General features: G+C 37.0%; 1 long non-coding RNA gene across 1 annotated transcript; it reads left to right on the top strand.

Moving 5' to 3' along the window:
- The first annotated feature begins 975 nt into the window (after window positions 1–975).
- Window positions 976–16,810, top strand: LOC311303056. The gene is made up of 5 exons (XR_014629699.1): window positions 976–1,261; window positions 3,326–3,434; window positions 3,589–3,633; window positions 15,559–15,649; window positions 16,189–16,810. It is a non-coding gene; the product is annotated as an uncharacterized lncRNA (long non-coding RNA).
- The last annotated feature ends 3,116 nt before the right edge of the window (window positions 16,811–19,926 follow it).

Raw genomic sequence — 19,926 nt, 5'->3', positions numbered from 1 at the left:
GCCGGCTTTAACTATCTGAGGCGATATCATAAATCACAACCTTGGCTGTAATGCTCGTGTGAGTTTGTTTAATTAGGATGTCCACTGAGAGATTCTGGGTGTTGCTTGGTTTGCATAAGGAATGCCAGTTATACAAACACAACAGAGATTTCACATTTCATTGTGCTCCGAGGATTATCGCTGCTATCCTGCTGATAAAAAAAAATGAAAAACTAGTCATCACTAATAGTGTGTGTGCGGCTTTGTTTGTGTGCATCTCTAGAACCTTTTCTTTCTTTTTTTTGTCTTTGATGGTTTAAATTACTCTCTGTAACTCTGCTACCCCTTGGAGAACCAAATATAATGTGTTCTTATAATGCGACCCACTCATGTTAATAAGCCAACAGATGCTATTTTCAAGTAAAAAATGTTTCCAATCAGGAAGCGGTCACGGCCTGTGTTGTTCATGGGACTAAAGGCGCATTTCAAGCAGTAAATGCCAACGGCCTCTCAAGTGCAAGCCAAGTAGGCCTACTGAATTTAAATTCAATATTTCACTCTACGCCTCGATTCCCTCGCGTGATTCTGATCCAGTCATGAAAATTTACTTTTTCTGTACAGGTGATCAAAATCTAATAAATAAAATTGACAATTTACAGCATAAGTGTACTATTAGTCTTTGTAAAGGGGACGTGACAACCGCCTCACAATCAAGACCAAACAACAGCTTTCACATAAACCATAACTCATATGACAACAGAAGTTAAAAGAAAAACAAATATCCAGCAGAAACGGAAATAAAAACATTCTTTGTAAATATATTACGTGCCAGTTCAAGTCAAAGAACACGAGTTTCCGGGTAAAACAAGTTTAAACACACACATTAGACTACAATCTAGACAGGCATGTCCAGTATTTTCTGTCAGCTGTTTAGAATCAGAACAGGTGCATCGATGTTCGATTCGTGAATGAATCACTCTTTTGAGCCGACTCTTTACAACGAGTCGGTCAAGCAGTTGGCAACATTGGCAAACCGTTCTGAATCGGTTCGAGATTCAGTGTGAGTTACGCACGAATCGTTCTTTCTCAGTTTTCTCTCTAAGTAAAAGCTTTAATATAATACTTAAGAAACACAGAGAACAACAAAAGTGCTTAAAAAGTGGATATTTACCTATAATCCATTGAGTCGAAACTGCATCTTATCGTTTTCCAGCGACAAAGAGGGTCTTCTTTGGGTTCACTCTGCACGTGCTGCGAGTGAACACCCTGGGCCTGTACTGAGGTAAAAAAAAAAACATTCAAAACACACACATCAGAACACGAAGTGTAACGTTACACGAAAACATTAACCTGATGTTACCTTTGCTTGACATTACATGTACAATGGCATATTTGTAATACCTTGGATCACATGAATTCCGTAGTATAAGGATATTAGGTGTTTCTTCAACTGTGGGCACTTTTGGTCCTGTGAATAAAAAATAAAAATAACTTTTTTTCACACTGGAACTAGTTTAATTAATTAGTCTACTATCAATGTAACGTTACATTCGTGTATATGCAGCACAGGCTAATTCTCTAATTTTTTCCACTCTGAAAGTCATAGCCTAACTTTTTCACCACAGTTAGTGTCATTTTCATTACAACTAAAATTATTCATAGTATTGTGTTTGATAACATCTTCTGAGTGATGGAAATTAACGTTATATGTTTAACAAATAGCCTAAGTTACTCCTATCATGCTAAGGCTAACGTTAATTTCCTAGCTAGCAGTTTACATCATAGACTTTTTTTTACATATATTATAATTAGAGCTTGCCTGGAAATAATGCACAGTAAAAGAGAAAAAAAATAAAAAATTAAAGTGATATTTACTTTAATTGTTTTGTTTTCTTGACACATCACGACTCATACTTCACCTCACCTCAAGCTCTTCATTGACACTGCACTGACTCCTTGGTAACCAGTTAAGCAAACATATTTGTTTTGGTAAAGTAAATACTGGATGCATGGACAAAAGTTTTCAAGACAGTTTTAATGTGAATTTCAAAAGTGAACAAAATTTTGATAAAAAAAAATAATAAAAAAATCTGTTAATTAACCCCTTGGCTTAAAGTTGTTTTAAACCTGTATGAGTTTCTTTCTTCTCCTGAACACAAAAAAAGATATTTTGAAGAATTTTAGCAACCAAACTGTTGATGGACCCCACTGACTTAAATAGTATTGTTTTCCCCATAAAAATATAATCTTTTTAAAGATTAAAGCACTTAAGAAAAAGAAAGTGTAAAAAAGTTCTAAAACAAATCTACTATACAAAAAAAAAAAAAATGTTTTAATATAAATATATATTTTACAAAATAATTTTACTCTAAAGTTGCAATAAAATCGTATGTTTAACCAGATATGGAACCTCTTGTCTCAGACCTTCCCCGACAATATGTTTTGTCAAGATTAGAACAAATTTTGATAGTAAAATATTTCAAATACATTTTGTAATATGAAATAACACCGCCCACTAGGGGGAGGGGCCTGCTAAAAGGTTTTAAAGGACTGTTTCCATGGTAAAGCAATATCCGATTGCAAAACAGTTTGCACAGGATGAGTTTTGAGGTTTTTAAGCTTTCAAATGATAATTTATGATGCTTATAAACTTTTTGATTGGGGGGAAAGGCAATAAAAAAAAGTGCCGAACTCTTTTTGTTGACAGTTCAAATCAACCTTTAGGACATATAAATGTCCCTATAATTTTTTTGAGACACACACGCATTTATTATACATGTTCCTTTATAATGCTTGTATGTAAATATACAAATATGTAAACTTTTTTTTTTAAGTTTATTTAGCATAAATTTTTATATAAAATCACAGGAATAGATTAAAAATTGGTAATCACGCAGTTGACGGCAGCCATTGACTTCCATAGTAGAAAAAAAGATATACTATGGAAGTCAATGCTGCCGTCACCTGTCTGGTTGCCAACATTCTTCAAAATATCTTCTTTTGTGTTTAACAGAAGAAAGAAACTCATACAGGTTTGGAACAACATGAGTTGTGAGTAATGACAAAATTAAAAAATGTGGGTGAACTATCCCTTTAAGTGCGAGTGATGCATTCTTTTGAAAGAAATTCTCTTTAAATCTGAGTTTGGGTTGATCTGAATGTTCTATATAGACCTCATATAGAGGCAGAATCAAATTGGGGAGCTATCAATGTTTAACGTGCCCAGCTGGATGGAGACTGGTAAATGTGGTGCCGCGTGGTACCGGGGGCACGTAGGCCAGGTGACCACAGCAGGCACGCGTGTCAGTCCGTGCTCATTAACGTGACTGATAATGCCATCTATCAGCCATCTAATTGGCGATGAGGATCTGCAGAGGGTATTTTAACCAGGCCCACGTATCCATCACACAGCTGTGGACAAGATGATGGCACTTCATTACCAGAGTGCTAACCAGGTAAAAGTCACATCCATTTGTAATGAGTGCGGGGGCCGCTTTCACTCCTGTCCATTTTCATTATGTAAAGTTCAACGCATATGTATGTGTATTGTAATTATCGTGATGAATATGCAAGCTTACTTCACTTTGATTTTTCCACATAATGTCACAGGCAGCGAAGACGAGCAAGTGCCGTGGAACAAATAACTGTGGTGAGGTAAGCATGTTTTGAAATGATACATGCGAGCAAATGCTTTCTCTCAAGTTTCACTTGATCGTGTTCTTTTTTTGGTGTTTTATTTTAATTTTTTTACAGTAGAGAAAGAGAACAGGAAACAATTTACGATTGAGAAATGTCGTAAGCCAATGAGTCAAGAAGTGGCTGGTTAGCATGGCCTAGTTAGTCCCTGATGTTAGTAACCATAACTAAACTATCTGGAGGCAAAGAGCACTTTTCTCCATTGAATGCAATTCAGCATATAAATATTTCATTATATAATAGATGAGTTCCAGTCTTTTTTTTTAATTGCCGCTATTATGCTTTTTGAATATTTCGTTTGATGCTGTGTATAATGTAGATGTTTGTGAATGTTAAAGGTCTGCAAAGTTTCAACGATAAATGTGACCCTGGACCACAAAACCAGTCACATGGGTATTGAAATTCAGATTTATACATCATCTGAAAGCTGAATAAATAAATAAAGCTTTCCACTGATGTATGGTTTGTTAGGATAGGATAATATTTTGCTGAGATACAACTATTTGAAAATCTGGGCCCGTATTCATAAAGAATCTTAATGCAAAGAGTAGCTCCTAGTGACAAAATTCTAAGAATATTCTTAGAAATGTGGGCGTTTACTCTTAAAATTAAAGAAAAACTCCTAGTAAAGAAAAAAGTAATTCAGAAAGCATCTTAACCCTTAAAAGAGGTCTTAAGGTCAAAATTGTTAGGAGCACGGACGAGGACTTTTAAGAGGCTTAAGAGTTTCTTTAGCAGAGGAGAAAATGGCAGAAAGATGAAGAGGGAGAAGAAATGTGTTGCAGACAATGGATGACAGTGAGTTAATAAGACACTATAGATTAGATCGTGCAGGGATCATGTTTGTGACTGATCTTTTTAGAGACACGCTAACATAACACAACACAGCACAGAAATGCCATAGCGCCTGAAATGAAAGTAATCACTACATTACGATATTTGGCAACTGGGAAAATTCCATGTTTGATACATTAAAACCAACATTCAAACCACCGCTTAAATAGACATGCCAGCAATCAGTGTAACTGGAAAGAGTGGAACAATTTTTATCATTCTAAGCAATCAAATACCTTATAGGAAATCAACAGCATGGTAAATAAAAAAAGGATTTATATACACATATATATAATGTGTGTGTGTGTGTGTGAGAGAACGATCAAATAGGAAAAATTACGCATGTAAGTTCAAAGTGGAGGCTTAGAATAGACCCTATACTTAAAATCACTTTTTTTTTTCCTTCTTGGACAACCAACCAATCACAGTCTTCAAAAGATTGTGTCATACATAGCAACGGGGTCAACCCCGCCTCCTCACTAAGATAAACGTTTTTGTATTTTCCTTACTCAGAGTTGCTCTCAGATCGGTCCCGAATCGCTCTTAAGCTAAGACTCCTACATAAAAGTTTTTAAGCTAAATTAAGAGTTTTCTGAGAGGATTCTTAGAATCTTTATGAATACGGGCCCTGGAATCTGAGGGAGCAAAAAAAATCTAAACATTGAGAAAATCTCCTTTAAAGTTGTCCATTTGTGTTCGCGAATGTGCTGCATTCACTCACAAAAATAAATATTTTATATATTTACGGTAGGACATTTACTAAATATCTTCATGGAACCTGATCTTTACTTAATATCCTAATGATTTTTGGCATAAAAGAAAAATCTATAATTTTGACCCATACAATGTATTGTTGTCTATTGCCATAAATATACCCATGTGACTTATGACTGGTTTTGTGGTCCAGGGTCACAAATAAGGTTATTGTCTCCTAAAAGAAAGAATCGATTCTGAACTGCCGAAACGTCATCAGCAATTCCTTTCTCACTTTCTCACAAAACTACGTAGGTTTGTTACAGATTTGCATAATGCCAGCCGGTCTTTATTGGCTGCCCTTGAACAACATCTAATTTGACCCACCGGAACGGTGCCCTCACGTCGCCGGCTCCCTTGCCCTCAAACACTGTAGTTGTTAGGGGTGTAACGGTACGCGTATTAGTATTGAACCGTTCGGTACAAGGCTTTCGGTTCGGTACGCATTTTCAAACTGAACGGTTCATTGGACCATTTTTCCAGCCGACCAAAATTTCGTTATTTCAAATGTATGCGGGTCGCGTGTGGCAAGCGCGCTCATAATGTAAGACACGCCGGCGCGACCAAAACACAGTTCTACATTAAATGGGCGAAACGAAACTGAGCTACTCGTTTATTGTGTGGTTGACGGACCGTTTATAAGTTTGGACCAGTGCAGCGCGAGCCGATCTTGATCAAGCAACACTGTTACTACACAGCCGACAGCGCTAAGAGATCCAGTAAAGAAATCATTTGAATTCGCCACTTAAGTAATAACATCGCTGCGAGATCTAGTGAGAAACATTCACATTTCTCTGTTATTAACGGATCAAACAGCGCGTGGAAACCAGGAAGAAACATTGTGCCATGAATGAACTATCCAGTGTCCACAGATCTGCAACATTCACCATGGATTTACTAGTAACACTAACTGCATCCATGGAAGTTTGGCAGGAATAGTAGGCTATAATGCTTTCAAGTAACATTACGTTGGTTTTATTTTGACATTATGAATAAAATTGCTGCCCTCAAATGTTAATCTGAACCAAAATAGACCTTTGTTTATAACTACTACAATAGTAGGCTACATTTCATTTTTTCCAAGGAGCTATTTTGTTGCTCCTAAGAAGAGTCTATTATAGCTCCATCATTGCTCAAAGTAAAAATATATATATATATATCATACTTTATGTTAGTTTTAATAAAAATAAATAAAATATTCTCTGGCATTTATTTCTTTTTGCTGTATCGAAAACGTACCGAACCGTGACACATGTGTATCGTATTGAACCGAACCGTGAATTTTGTGAACCGTTACACCCCTAGTAGTTGTAGATGAGGCCTGGAAGAGTTTGGTTTGTGTTGTTCATGTCGAGAAGATGCTGTTTTCTGCACTGCGAAAGCAAATCCACTTTCCTGCATTTCCAAAGCATGAGGACTCGCACTGGAATTAATACGGTAAAACCGACGGCATCGTTACCGTTCACATCACTGTGTATCAAGTGCTGAGGAGGATCAGGAGCTGAAATTCATACATGTAATGGGCGTTTAGACGTGCTGTAAGCGGTCAATCAATAACAACAGACTTGGCCATCTGACCAATCAGAGCAGAGTAGCTCTCGGAAAGGAGGAGTTTAGAGAGACTGAATCTTTTATCGAACCGTTTTAGACACTGTGAGAAAAGAGGTGATGCTGGAATGTAAATTATGAGAAAAGGAAAGTATTTTTTGACTCTTGATGTATGTAAACCTAGGAGACCTCAATAACAATTAAGAGAATTTTAAAGCTCTTAAAAAGCACACTAGCTCATAATCTTATATACACTATTTCAGGTCACAGGATAATCAGTGATGAAAGGAATTGTTTAGGATTGTGCACTTTCCTTCAGGCAACCATCATTCGTCATGACGTCATTTTTCTGCAGCTCATTTACGGTTCAGGTGATAGACTCAAAAACATCTTTGCCCAGAACTGAGAGCCACTGCCACTGAGATGAATGGATATCTTGTGGTCTTGTTGACCTCCTTAATTCAAACTTGGTCAACCTGTGGGAGTGCCATGGCTAGGCCATATTTCTGAGAGAAATGTTTCCATTCTTTTATGTTAAAATATGTTTATTTTAGTATTAAATTTATTTTTTTACATTATAAAAAAATAAAAATAATATATATATAATTTTTTTTCTTTTTTATAATAGAAAAAAATCAATGTAATACTAAAATAAACATATTTTAGTATTAAAAAAAAAATAATAAATATATATATATATATATATATATATATATATATATATATATATATACACATATATATATATATATATATATATACATATATATGCACACACACATTACAGAAAGAGGCAAAGAAATGTCGCAAACCAGATTCAAACAAGTATTGTCCATGGCTCAGCGTATCAATGCACACACATTCTAATAAACTGCACAGGAAAACTGGCATGTCAGGCAACAGCTCCACTTCCTTGGATTTTTCCTGCCAAAGAAAAATTGCCAATTCATCCTTCGCTGTCCAGTCCAGTACAAAAACTCTGCTAAAATGCCCAAAAGTCCATATTTAGTAATTCACATGTCAGTGATTATCATTTCCAACCCCCTCAGTCTGCAGCAATGAATCTTTACCCCCCTCCATCTCTTCTTCCTCTCGTTCTGCCTCTCCCTCACTCGTCCTTCCCATTTATTGCTTTGTACAGCAAAGCACCATTACTGATCCCTTCCAAAGCACAAACTAAAAATCTATCCCGTTGTCATTTGCTTCGCCGTGCCATCTATCATCTGGGAGCGGGTGGGGGGAGTTTGGCAGCATCTCAGCGCCAGAGAGGAGGCGCTGGAACAGGAGGCAGAGTCAAGGACTTTCACGCGCAACAAAAAACTTGTCACAATTATTTATGGCTCTAGCTGGGACACATAATAGGACACATCAAACTGCTGTTTTTTTCCCTCCCTTTCAGTTTTTTTTTTTCCGCTTTTTCTTCCCCTCCGCGGCGATGAGCGCCCTCACGTCGCCGGCTCCCTTGTCGAAGTGGGTCACAGGCATCTCTTGCCTTACACATACAATTTCCAAGACAATGGCGGAGCACTTGGGGAAGTGACATTGACAAATACAGGAGGCCCCACCGAAAGCTGGGCAGGCTGTTACATGAGTGATTGCGCCAATAATCATGCAGGGCCGTCACGTGGCCCCGGGTCAGGAAGGAGGGAGGGAGGGAACGAGAGAGAGGAGAGAGTGGAGAGTGGAATAAATGAGGGATGGAAGAGTATATGTGATGGACTGAGCAGGAGAGAGGGGGAAAAGAAAGTATAGCGAGATGGACAGATGGAGAAAGTGTGAACTTGCTTAAACAGGAAGGTGAAAAAAAAGAGTGGGTCGGTGATAATTAACGCATATACTGTAAACTTCAGTTGATGGATAGATGGATCTAAAATTTCATAAGTCGATCCAAAATATTGGGTAGATAGATAGATAGATAGATAGATAGATAGATAGATAGATAGATAGATAGATAGATAGATAGATAGATATTAGAGAGAGAGAGAGATATTAGAGAGATATATAAATATTAGATAGATATATAAATATTAGATAGATAGATAGATAGATAGATAGATAGATAGATAGATAGATATTAGATAGATGGATAGATAGATAGATAGATAGATAGATAGATAGATATTAGAGAGAGAGAGAGATATTAGAGAGATATATAAATATTAGATAGATAGATAGATAGATAGATAGATATTAGATAGATGGATAGATATTAGATGGATAAATGATAGATAGATAGATAGATAGATAGATAGATAGATAGATATTAGATAGAGAGAGACAGATATTAGAGACATAGATAATAGATATTAGAGGGAGATAGATAGAGAGAGAGAGAGAGATATTAGATGGATATTAGAAAGAGAGGGAGATAGATAGATATTAGAGAGGGATATAGATATGAGATAGAGAGACAGATATTAGATAGATAGATATTAGATAGATGATATTGAGGGAGATAGAGAGAGAGAGAGAGAGAGAGAGAGAGATTAGATGGATATTAGAGAGAGGGAGATAGATAGATAGGGATATAGATATTAGAGAGAGATAGATATTAGATAGAGAGATAGAGAGATATTAGAGACATAGATATTAGATAGATAGATATTAGATGATATTAGAGAGAGAGAGAGATTAGAGAGAGAGAGAGATTAGATGGATAGAGAGAGAGAGAGATTAGAGACATAGATATTAGATAGATAGATATTAGAGAGAGAGAGACATAGATATTAGAGAGAGATAGATATTAGAGAGCGATAGATAGAGAGAGAGAGAGATATTAGATGGATATTAGAAAGAGAGGGAGATAGATAGATATTAGAGAGGGATATAGATATGAGATAGAGAGACAGACATTAGATAGATAGATATTAGATAGATGATATTGAGGGAGATAGAGAGAGAGAGAGAGATTAGATGGATATTAGAGAGAGAGGGAGATAGATAGGGATATAGATATTAGAGAGAGATAGATATTAGATAGAGAGATAGAGAGATATTAGAGACATAGATATTAGATAGATAGATATTAGATGATATTAGAGAGAGAGAGAGATTAGAGAGAGAGAGAGAGAGATTAGATGGATAGAGAGAGAGAGAGATTAGAGACATAGATATTAGAGACAGATATTAGATAGATAGATATTAGAGAGAGAGAGAGACATAGATATTAGAGAGAGATAGATATTAGAGAGCGATAGACAGACAGACAGATAGATAGATAGATAGACAGACAGACAGACAGATAGATAGATAGATAGATATTAGAGAGGGAGATAGATATTAGAGAGATAGATATTAGAGAGAGATAGATAGAGAGATAGATATTAGATGGATGGATTCTGTAGATTCTCAGGCCTGTGTTCAGCACTGGCTAACAGGTCCTTGCCAATCATTTCTTACACCCTTATCAACCATCTGCGACTTCTTCCTCTCAGATGAGCTGCTGCTACAGTAAATGACTGTCACCCCACGCACAGCTCCGCTATGTTCTGCTGCGCCGCTCATAATTGGGAAGGGGTGTCTCAGGCCGGTTTCCCAGCGTGACCTTTCTTAAACTCACCCGCCCGGGGAATTGGGTAGAGCCTGCGATTAAATTACTTCTCCGGCACCTCGGCCCCTCACCTTGAGCGCCAGCACTTGGCTCGGGTTCACGGGCTTTAGGGTGAAGGCCCCCCTAATCTGCCCCTCCCTGACCCGTCACGTCTGCTACAGGAAGAGAAAAGCTTTTTATTTTGCCAAGCATCACTATTGTTGCTTATATTTGCGGTCAATGATTTGAACAAATCCCTAAACCTAAGTATTAAACCTCTGGGAAAAAAAAACAGACATACACTAGTTTTCACTGAGGTCCACTTATAATGGGTTTATTGCATCAAAAACAAATGTACACTACCGTTCAAAAGTTTGGGGTCGGTAATATTTTTTAAATCTTTTTGAAAGACTTATATTATGCTCACCATCCTGCATTTATTTGGTCGGAAAAATACAATAAAACAGTAATATTGTGAAATATTACCATTTAAAATAACGTTTTTGCTTTTATAATTATTTAAAAATGCTTTTGCTTTTTAAAATGTAATTTATTCCTGTGATCAAAGCTGAATTTTCAGCATCATTACTCCAGTCTTCAGTGTCACATGATCCTTCAGAAATCATTCTAATATGCTGATTTAATGCTCAAGAAACATTTATTCTTATTATCAATGTTGCTATATTTTTGTGGAAATCGCGATACAATTATTCTACTGCAACAGAACTACAGTGCTTATTTTCTTTTGATATAAACAATTTAATCTGCACCAAAAAGTGTGAAAGCAGAGTACTTCATGTTTGTGGTGTTAAAATCCAGTCATATTAACTATATATTTGAGAAATATCACCACACCTGAGCACTCGCTAAATCAGTTTCAAGCATGTACATCTCAACTACTGTCAAACCGCAGACGCTAACAGTGTGCTTTTCACACACAAGGTGTCTCTTAATTTGAAAATGATGAATCTCTGATATAAAAGACGAAAGTGGAGCAAAATATTGAAAGCTCAAATAACCTTTTTATCACTTTTATAACTTCCATAACTTTACATATTAACTGTTTTTCAAAGCTAGCTCATTTTTAGCAGCCCATTTTGATGGCATATCGCTCCCTTTTAGGCTGCGCCTGAAGCTTGTAAATTGATATCAGAGAAAGACTTGTGTGATAAAACATAATAAATGCCAAGAACTCTTACAGCAGGTGATTTCACACAGAAACAGGGTCTTAACGCTTTTTCCAGAGACTGGTAGGGGGCTACAATAATGCTAAGCTATTGTTAGCTCTTTCAGGCTCCAGTGAGTGGCATTGCTGTCCACATAGGTAGCAACTGGACACAAAACTAGACGCTCATAAATGTATGATTTGAAACGCTCTACATTGGCTGCAACTCCAGTTCCTTTTTTTTTTCTTTTTTTTTTTGTGGTGCCTTGTTATATTTGTATTATAATTAAAAGTCAATAAACACTATATATATATATATATATATACACAGTACTGTGCAAAAGTCTTAGGCATGTTAACAAGCTAATATGATTCTTTAGGGTCTAAATTAAAAGTTTGTAATATACTTTAATTAAAAATTCTCATTAGTATTGTAAGAAAACACTCATTTTACCTGGTCAAAAACAGCTCGGTTTTCAGCACGCCGTTTAAGTGCATGTCTTTAAATGATAATGAGCTTTGCTCACCCCGCCCCTCTGTTCTGTGCGTACACCGTTTGAAATAATAACACAATAACCATAACGCGTTGTTCATTATAAACGTGGGATTATGAATTATATTGAGAACGTCGTACATAGAAAACATGCCGTAATGTACCCTGAGTATAGCCGCATTCATCATGAAGATTGCTAGCGATTTGCAAAGATTAATATAAATATTAATATAAAGGTTACTAAAACGTTACACTCACTTCTTTTTCTGGAGGTGCAGCAGGAACACGAATAGTTGGTACCGATCCTTTTTTCAGGAGCAGCTTCTTAGCAAAACCAGCTTTATACTGACCTCGTTTATAAAGCAGTCTGGTGTGTGAAATGATTTGCGCAAACATGAAAGCATTGACGTTGATCGTGGGGAATATTCCCTTCGAAAACAAAACTCAGCCACTGCGTCTTCTGCGGTTCGGATTTAGGAACATCAAAATGACTGCTGTGTTCCTTATTACACCCAAGAACAGAACACCACAATCGCTTAGACGCCATTCTGTTAGACAGTGCTCCAGCGTATCAACAATGACGCGCGGACTGTGATTGACAGCTCGCTCACGAGCGAGGGGGAGTCTGTGTTGAAACGCTGCTGTCAATCAACAATCGTGGTAGGGGCGTCCGACCGTGTGACGTCACTAGGTCGAACGGCTTGATTTGAGATGGGGGAAAACATAAAAGGAGATAAAAAAAAAAAAAACACTGAATGGATTTTTATCATTTTATGATGGTTGTGTACAGGCACTGCCAACACACATTTCAGTACAATCAACTTGTAAAAGTGCATGTACCATTATATGACCCCTTTAACTAATTCAAATCAATATATGGTGTAACGACCCTTTGCGTTTAAAACGGCTTTTGTCCAGGTACACTTGCGCATAGTTTTTCAGGGAGCTTTGCAGTTCTTCTGGATTTAGTCTGTCTCAGTTTTTTCTGTTTCTTCATCTAATCACAGACGGACTCGATGATAGTGAGATCAGATCATACCGGCTGTTGTCAGACTCCTTGTGCATACACAAATCTCACTGGATTATTACAATTAATGGCAAAAAGAATGTTTGGAAATGTAAACTGATTTTTCCTACTGACACACTACAGCAAAAGATATAAATAACTGACTTAAAAACATTTTTGGGGGGGGTGGGGGATATTAACATGCCTAAGACTTTTGCACAGTACTGTATATATATTTTTTTTTTTATGTTTTACGCATGCACAATATGATTTAAGTGTTTTCTATGGAAGCTTGTTTCCGCTACAGAATAAAAAATAAAAAAGGTAATTGCAACTTTTTATCTCACTTTTCTGACTTTTTATCTCAAAATTGTGTGATATAAACTCGCAACTGCGAGAGAAAAAAGTCAGAATTGTGAGTTTATATCTCGCAATTGTGACTTTATAACACGCAATTGTGACTTTATATCATGCAATTCCGATTCTATATCTCGCAATTCTGAGAAATAAAGTCAGAAATGCAAGATGTAAACTTTCAATTGTGAGATAAAGTCACAATTATCTTTTAAAATGTTTTATTCTGTGGCGGAAACAAGCTTCCATAGTTTTACAACGTTTCAGTGTGGGTGAGATACAAATTGAAACATTTTGGGCATTTTGAAACAAAAACGTAATCCAGATTAATGCAGACGTATAGCATAGGTATAGAGATGCTACAACTCGTTCTATCCTATAAAATCCCATCATGCCTTGTGTAAAATAAGCAGCCACTCACCTGCTGGTACTAATCCACTGCAAAAGAACTGAGCATTGACCTTCCGCAACACTGTGTGTGCGTGTGTGTGTGTGTGGTTTGAGCACCTCCTAAGCATCTCTGTAAGGCCTGATATAATGAGACGACATGCCACCGAAACTGACAGCACAAAAAACCACTAGTCAATTGTTCTCCAAACACGGCGAAAGCGCCTAAATAAAAATGTCACATTTTGACTTGCCTCCATGCAAATTAATGGCTTGGTGGGCTATAAAACAGACGTTACGTGAAATCAAATCATCTCTATAGACATAAAAACGCTCTGATCAAGTGCTCATTTCTTCTCCTTTTGAGTGCGCTCAAACAGCTCGACTCCCTCTTCAATTACTTTGTGTGTCAACAGACAGCTCGCGGCACTGAGGCCACGCCGCTGAGACGTCTGTTTTCTTACTTAATGACAACTGATAGCTGGAGTCAGGCAGGTTATGAGTTTCAATTTGGGTTTGGCAATAATAACAATTACAGCCCTCAATATCTCTATCATTACAGCGTGGCTGTTGCAATATAGCACGCTGTTTTGTGGAGTATGAGTCCGTCATATGCTGTTTCACAGCTAGAGCTGCATAATCAAACAGACATGGCTACACACACACTGTCTCTTTATCCGTCCCGTGCATCTTTGTACATTTGCACAACTTCACACACACACTGTTATACTCATTTGCTTCATGTAAATGAATGATGGCTATTACTTTTGTGACCTACGGATTACACTTGAACTTCATTTGACCTGAAAGTCGACATGAAATCAAAATTGGCCCTATTTACTGTCTTAATAGACATTTCTGGCCTAATTTTTAATGATCCATTGGTGCATGTTATTCAGAAGGAGGATAATCTTTTCGTAATCTTTAATCAAAATGTAAAACATTTCTCTGCCTCTGAAATCCTCTTCCCTACGTTGATTTTTCTTGTTGAATATCATTTCTTAAACAATCCTTATATATGTATGTATGTGTGTGTATTTATATATATATATTTATGTATGTATGTGTGTGTGTGTATTTATATATATATATATATATATATATATATATGTATGTATATGTGTGTGTATTTATATATATATATATATATATGTATATGTATATATGTGTGTGTATATATATATATATATATATATATATATGTGTGTGTGTGTATATGTATATATGTGTATATATATGTATATATGTGTATACTGTATATATGTGTATACTGTATATATAAATACACACACACACATACATACATAAATAAATAAATAAATATATATATATATATATATATACACACATATATACATATACATATATATATAAAAATAAATAAAAAATAATCATACACAGTACACACACATATATTATGTAAACAAACTTATTTTTTGAGTCGATTAATCACAATTAGTATGAACAGTAAGTGTAATTCTCATTCTTAAGTGTGCATTTGATCAAAAACAAAGTAAAAAAATTTATATTGTGAAATATTACAAACTGTTTTGTATTTTAATATATTAGATACTAAGGTAAGGTACTTTAAGATAAGGTACTTTAAGATAAGGTTGGTTAATTTAAAATACATAATATTTACATAACATGTCTGTATGTAGCTTGTCATATTTTACATAATATGTCAATTATGCCAGTCTGTACGATATACATCTAAGACTGCTCACGATTGACAGCGTTGACTAGGAGTTTATGACACATTGAAATTATACTGCATGAATCTTAAAGCACTAATGTTGGTCATGTTTTACCAGGAAAAGGAAAAAAAATAATTGGAGTGTCAAGGGTTTGATGTCGCTGGGCAAAAGAGGTCACGGACTGCTGATTCTCCAGAGCTATCTTGAGGTAATCTTGATCAAAACATACAAGGAATGGTACATAATGACTTATGTTGTCTATCATATAAACAAGCTACTATCAACATTTTTAACAACATCTGTCACATCATCATCAATTGCTATTGGAGACTAAGATTAATCCCAAACGCAGTTAATCAGTGACTGCACGTACATGTCGATTTTTCCATATGACACAAGAAAACTTTAACAAACCCCGAATTTGTCTCATACTGCAAAAACCATGTCATAAATTGGACAATGCGCACCGGGAATTGAATAAAAAAAAAGCGAAGTGAATCTAAACAGGTGCCGCTCTGCACCGCAGACTTTAGCTCAGTGACGGCCCCTCCATCACCGGCTCCTAATCCCAGAACTGCTCTCACGGAGCATATTCACAGCAGCCTGTGCTATTTTTATCAGGCGTATATACTCGGGTCACCGCTCCCCCATATGTCCTCCTCCAGCGCCGAGAAAGATAACATCACACCAGAACACTCAACCTCTCACAAATGATGATGAAACTAATGGCTCCATCCTTTTCTTAAGGCTGGAGAATCATGGGCACTTCCAGATGCCATGTGACGCACGTCGACACCGCAGGCCGTAACGCCACAGGCCGCTGTCGCTTTGGTTTGCGTGTTATTCTGAGTGGATAATGTGCGGCGGTCACGTCATTTACATGGAATTTTATAATAACTATTACTGTAATGTTCTGACAGAAATGTCTTGTGGAAAGAAAATCTGTCATCTTTGCTGTAAGAAGCTGTACGAATGTGTAAGATATGATTGTGTGTTGTTGTTTATAGTGTAATTCTGAATTCTGAAAGACCTGGTAACAGGGTTCCCACTTTTTCTGACCTATGAATTTCCAAGATTTTTTTCATGACTTTTCCAGTTGTTTGTTATGGCTGTTTAAGACGTCAAAAAAATCACATTCTAGAGTGTCATTTCTAGCCTAAGAAATGCTTTTGAGCTAAGTGTAACAAAGAAAAATGTATATAGAATGCAGAAATTTGCTGTAGCTTGTATTTTTTTTGCATGACCTTTTGAAATTATTCATTTTCATGACTCTTCCAGTCCTGGAAATCACACTCATTATTAAAAGAAATCATTAGGAAATTATCCTTTGCATAGAAAGAAGAAAAGAAAGCTTATTTTTGAGGACCACAAAGATTTTTTGGCACTGTGACATTATTATTATACTCTCATCCTTCACTGGGAATGGTACTCCTCTCATAGTTCTTGGAGACTTTAACATCCACCTAGAAAAACCTAAGGCTGCTGATTTCCACACTCTTCTTGCCTCATCCGACCTCAAACGAGTATCTACTGCGGCTACTCACAAATCATGTAACCAATTGGACCTTATTTACACGCGCTACTGCTCCACTGACCATACACTGGTCACTCCACTGCACGCCTCAGATCACTTCCTCTTCACTCTCAACCTCAGCCTGCCTCAGAACACAATACACACTCCTCCTCAGGTCACCTTTTGGCGAAACCTACATTCACTCTCACCCTCTCTCCTATCCTATTTGGTCTCATCCACACTTCCTCCACCTGATCAGCTCTCAACACTAGATACTAACATTGCAACTGATACTCTTTCCTCCACTTTAACATCCTGCTTGGACAACTTCTGCCCCCTTTTCTACACCCTCTGCCCCCTGGTTTTCTGATGTTCTCCGCGAACATTGTTCTAAACTCAGGGGTGCAGAGAGGAAGTGCCGCAAATCGAAAGATCCTACTGACCTTGGTCTTTATCTATCCATACTCTCTTCCTTCTCTGCTAATATCTCTACTGCTAAAATGACTTACTATCACAACAAAATTAACAATTCTTCTGACTCTCGCATGCTTTTCAAAACCTCCTCTCTTCTCAACCCTCCTCCTCCTCCTCCTCCTCCTCCTTCATCAACCCTAACAGCTAACGATTTTGCCACATTCATAAATAAAACAACCACCATCAGCGGCCAATTTACCAATCCACAAACTGACACACACATTTTACCAGCTAACACACACATTTTCCCCTCCTTCTCTCTGCTTTCAGCTGCAGAAGTCTCCAAATTCCTCCTTTCCAATCGCCCTACTACCTGTCTGCTTGATCCTATTCCCACTAATCTACTCCAAGCCATTTTTTCCTCAGTTGTACCCGCACTCACACACATCATAAACACCTCTCTTCACACTGGTACCTTTCCCACAGCATTTAAGCAGGCTCGGGTAACCCCACTGCTTAAGAAACCCACTCTAAATCCAGCACATCTGGAAAATTACAGACCAGTATCCCTTCTTCCATTCATCGCGAAAACACTTGAACGAGTTGCTTTCAACCAGATCTCTTCCTTTCTTACACAGAACAACCTCCTGGACAACAATCAGTCTGATTTCAAAAGTGGACACTCAACTGAGACTGCCCTGCTCTCAGTAATTGAAGCTCTGAGACTGGCAAGAGCAGCTTCCAAATCCTCAGTTCTCATCCTGCTGGATCTGTTTGCTGCCTTTAACACAGTTAGATCCTCCTGTCAATCCTAAAGATGAAGGGCATCTCGGGAACCCCATTCCAATGGTTCAAGTCTTACCTCTCAGGTAGGTCCTTTAGGGTGTTGTGGAGGGGTGAGGTGTCAAAGACCCAACATCTAGCTACTGGAGTGCCTCAGGGCTCAGTGCCTAGACCACTTATCTTCTCCATCTACATGACATCACTAGGATCTGTGATTCAGAAACATGGCTTTTCCTATTACTGCAATGCTGAAGACACACAACTCTACCTCTCATTCCAGCCTGATGATCCGACGGTAGCTGCTCACATCTCAGCCTGCCTGTCAGACATTTCTAGTTGGATGAAGGACCACCACCTTCAACTAACAAACTAGCGAAGTCAGAGCTACTTGTGGTCCCGGCCAACCCACAACTTCATCACAACTTCACCATTCAGCTAGGCTTGTCATCCATAACTCCAACAAGGTCAGCCAGGAACCTTGGAGTTGTAATTGATGATCAATTGAACTTCACAAACTGCCTGCCTGCAGATTTGCCTTGTACAACACTAGGAGGATCAGGCCCTTCCTATCAGAGCATGCTACACAACTCCTTGTCCAAGCGCTAGTTATATCCAGACTGGACTATTGTAATGCTCTCCTGACTGGTCTTCTAGCTTGCACTATCAAACCTCTGCAACTGATCCAAAATGCTGCAGCTACAGTGGTCTTTAACGAGCCGTAAAGAGCACACGTCACTCCTCTCCTCACAAAATTGCAGTGGTTGCCAGTTGCCACTCGCATCAAATTCAAGTCACTGATGTTTGCCTACAGAACAACCACTGGCTCTGCTCCCTTTTACCTACACTCATTACTTCAGACTTAATGTGCCATCTAGGAACTTGCGCTCTGCAAGCGAACGTCGTCTTGTGGTGCCATCTCAAAGAGGCACAAAATCTCTTTCTCGGACCTTTACCTTGGCTGTTCCCTGCTGGTGGAATGATCTGCCTGACTCAACCAGAGTCCGTAGCCATTTTCAAGAAACGACTGAAGACGCATCTTTTTCGGCAACACTCGATCCAGTTGTACTAACACTTTTTCTCTTCTATTCTATTTATAAAAAAGGGTCATAGCACTTGCATATTGTTGTCCTACCGTTAGTTTTAACTGCTTCTATTGTTCTCATTTGTAAGTCGCTTTGGATAAAAGCGTCTGCTAAACAAATAAAGTGTAAATGTATTGAATGACAATTTAGCCCATTACCTTATTTTTATTAATAATAATAACAATAATGGAAAATAATACAATTACAATTATTATAGTGTCTCAGGATGTTTATATAGTAATTGTATAGTAATTTACACTGTATTACAAAAAAATTCACTTAAATTCTTTTAATTACAATTAATTAAAATGTTATTTAAATATTGTACTTAACAGGATTATTATAATTCTAAACTTAAACCATAAAAAAAATTTCATTTTAAAATAAAATAAACGTTAACTGAAATAAAATAAATTGTAGTTTAACTTGTTTTCATTTAGGTTAACTTGATGTACTAAAAGTAACTAAAACTGAAATAAGAAAAATAAAAACTATACAGATAAAAAAACCTTTTATTCTATATTTAAAAAACAATAATTAATAAAAATGAACAAAACATACAACAAAATTCCTAAAACATTAAAATGATTATGGAAAATACAAAAATAAAAAGTATATGTATATATAAAAATAGGCTTCATTGTCTTCATGCAAAATATGATTTCTTTTGTTTTCTTTTTGATTTTCAGTCAA

The sequence above is a fragment of the Rutilus rutilus genome (genome assembly GCF_951802725.1).
Source record: "Rutilus rutilus genome assembly, chromosome: 13".
Classification (NCBI taxonomy): Eukaryota; Metazoa; Chordata; class Actinopteri; order Cypriniformes; family Leuciscidae; genus Rutilus; species Rutilus rutilus.
The sequence above is the reverse complement of the archived record's forward strand: the minus strand, read 5'-3'. Positions and strand labels throughout refer to the sequence as shown.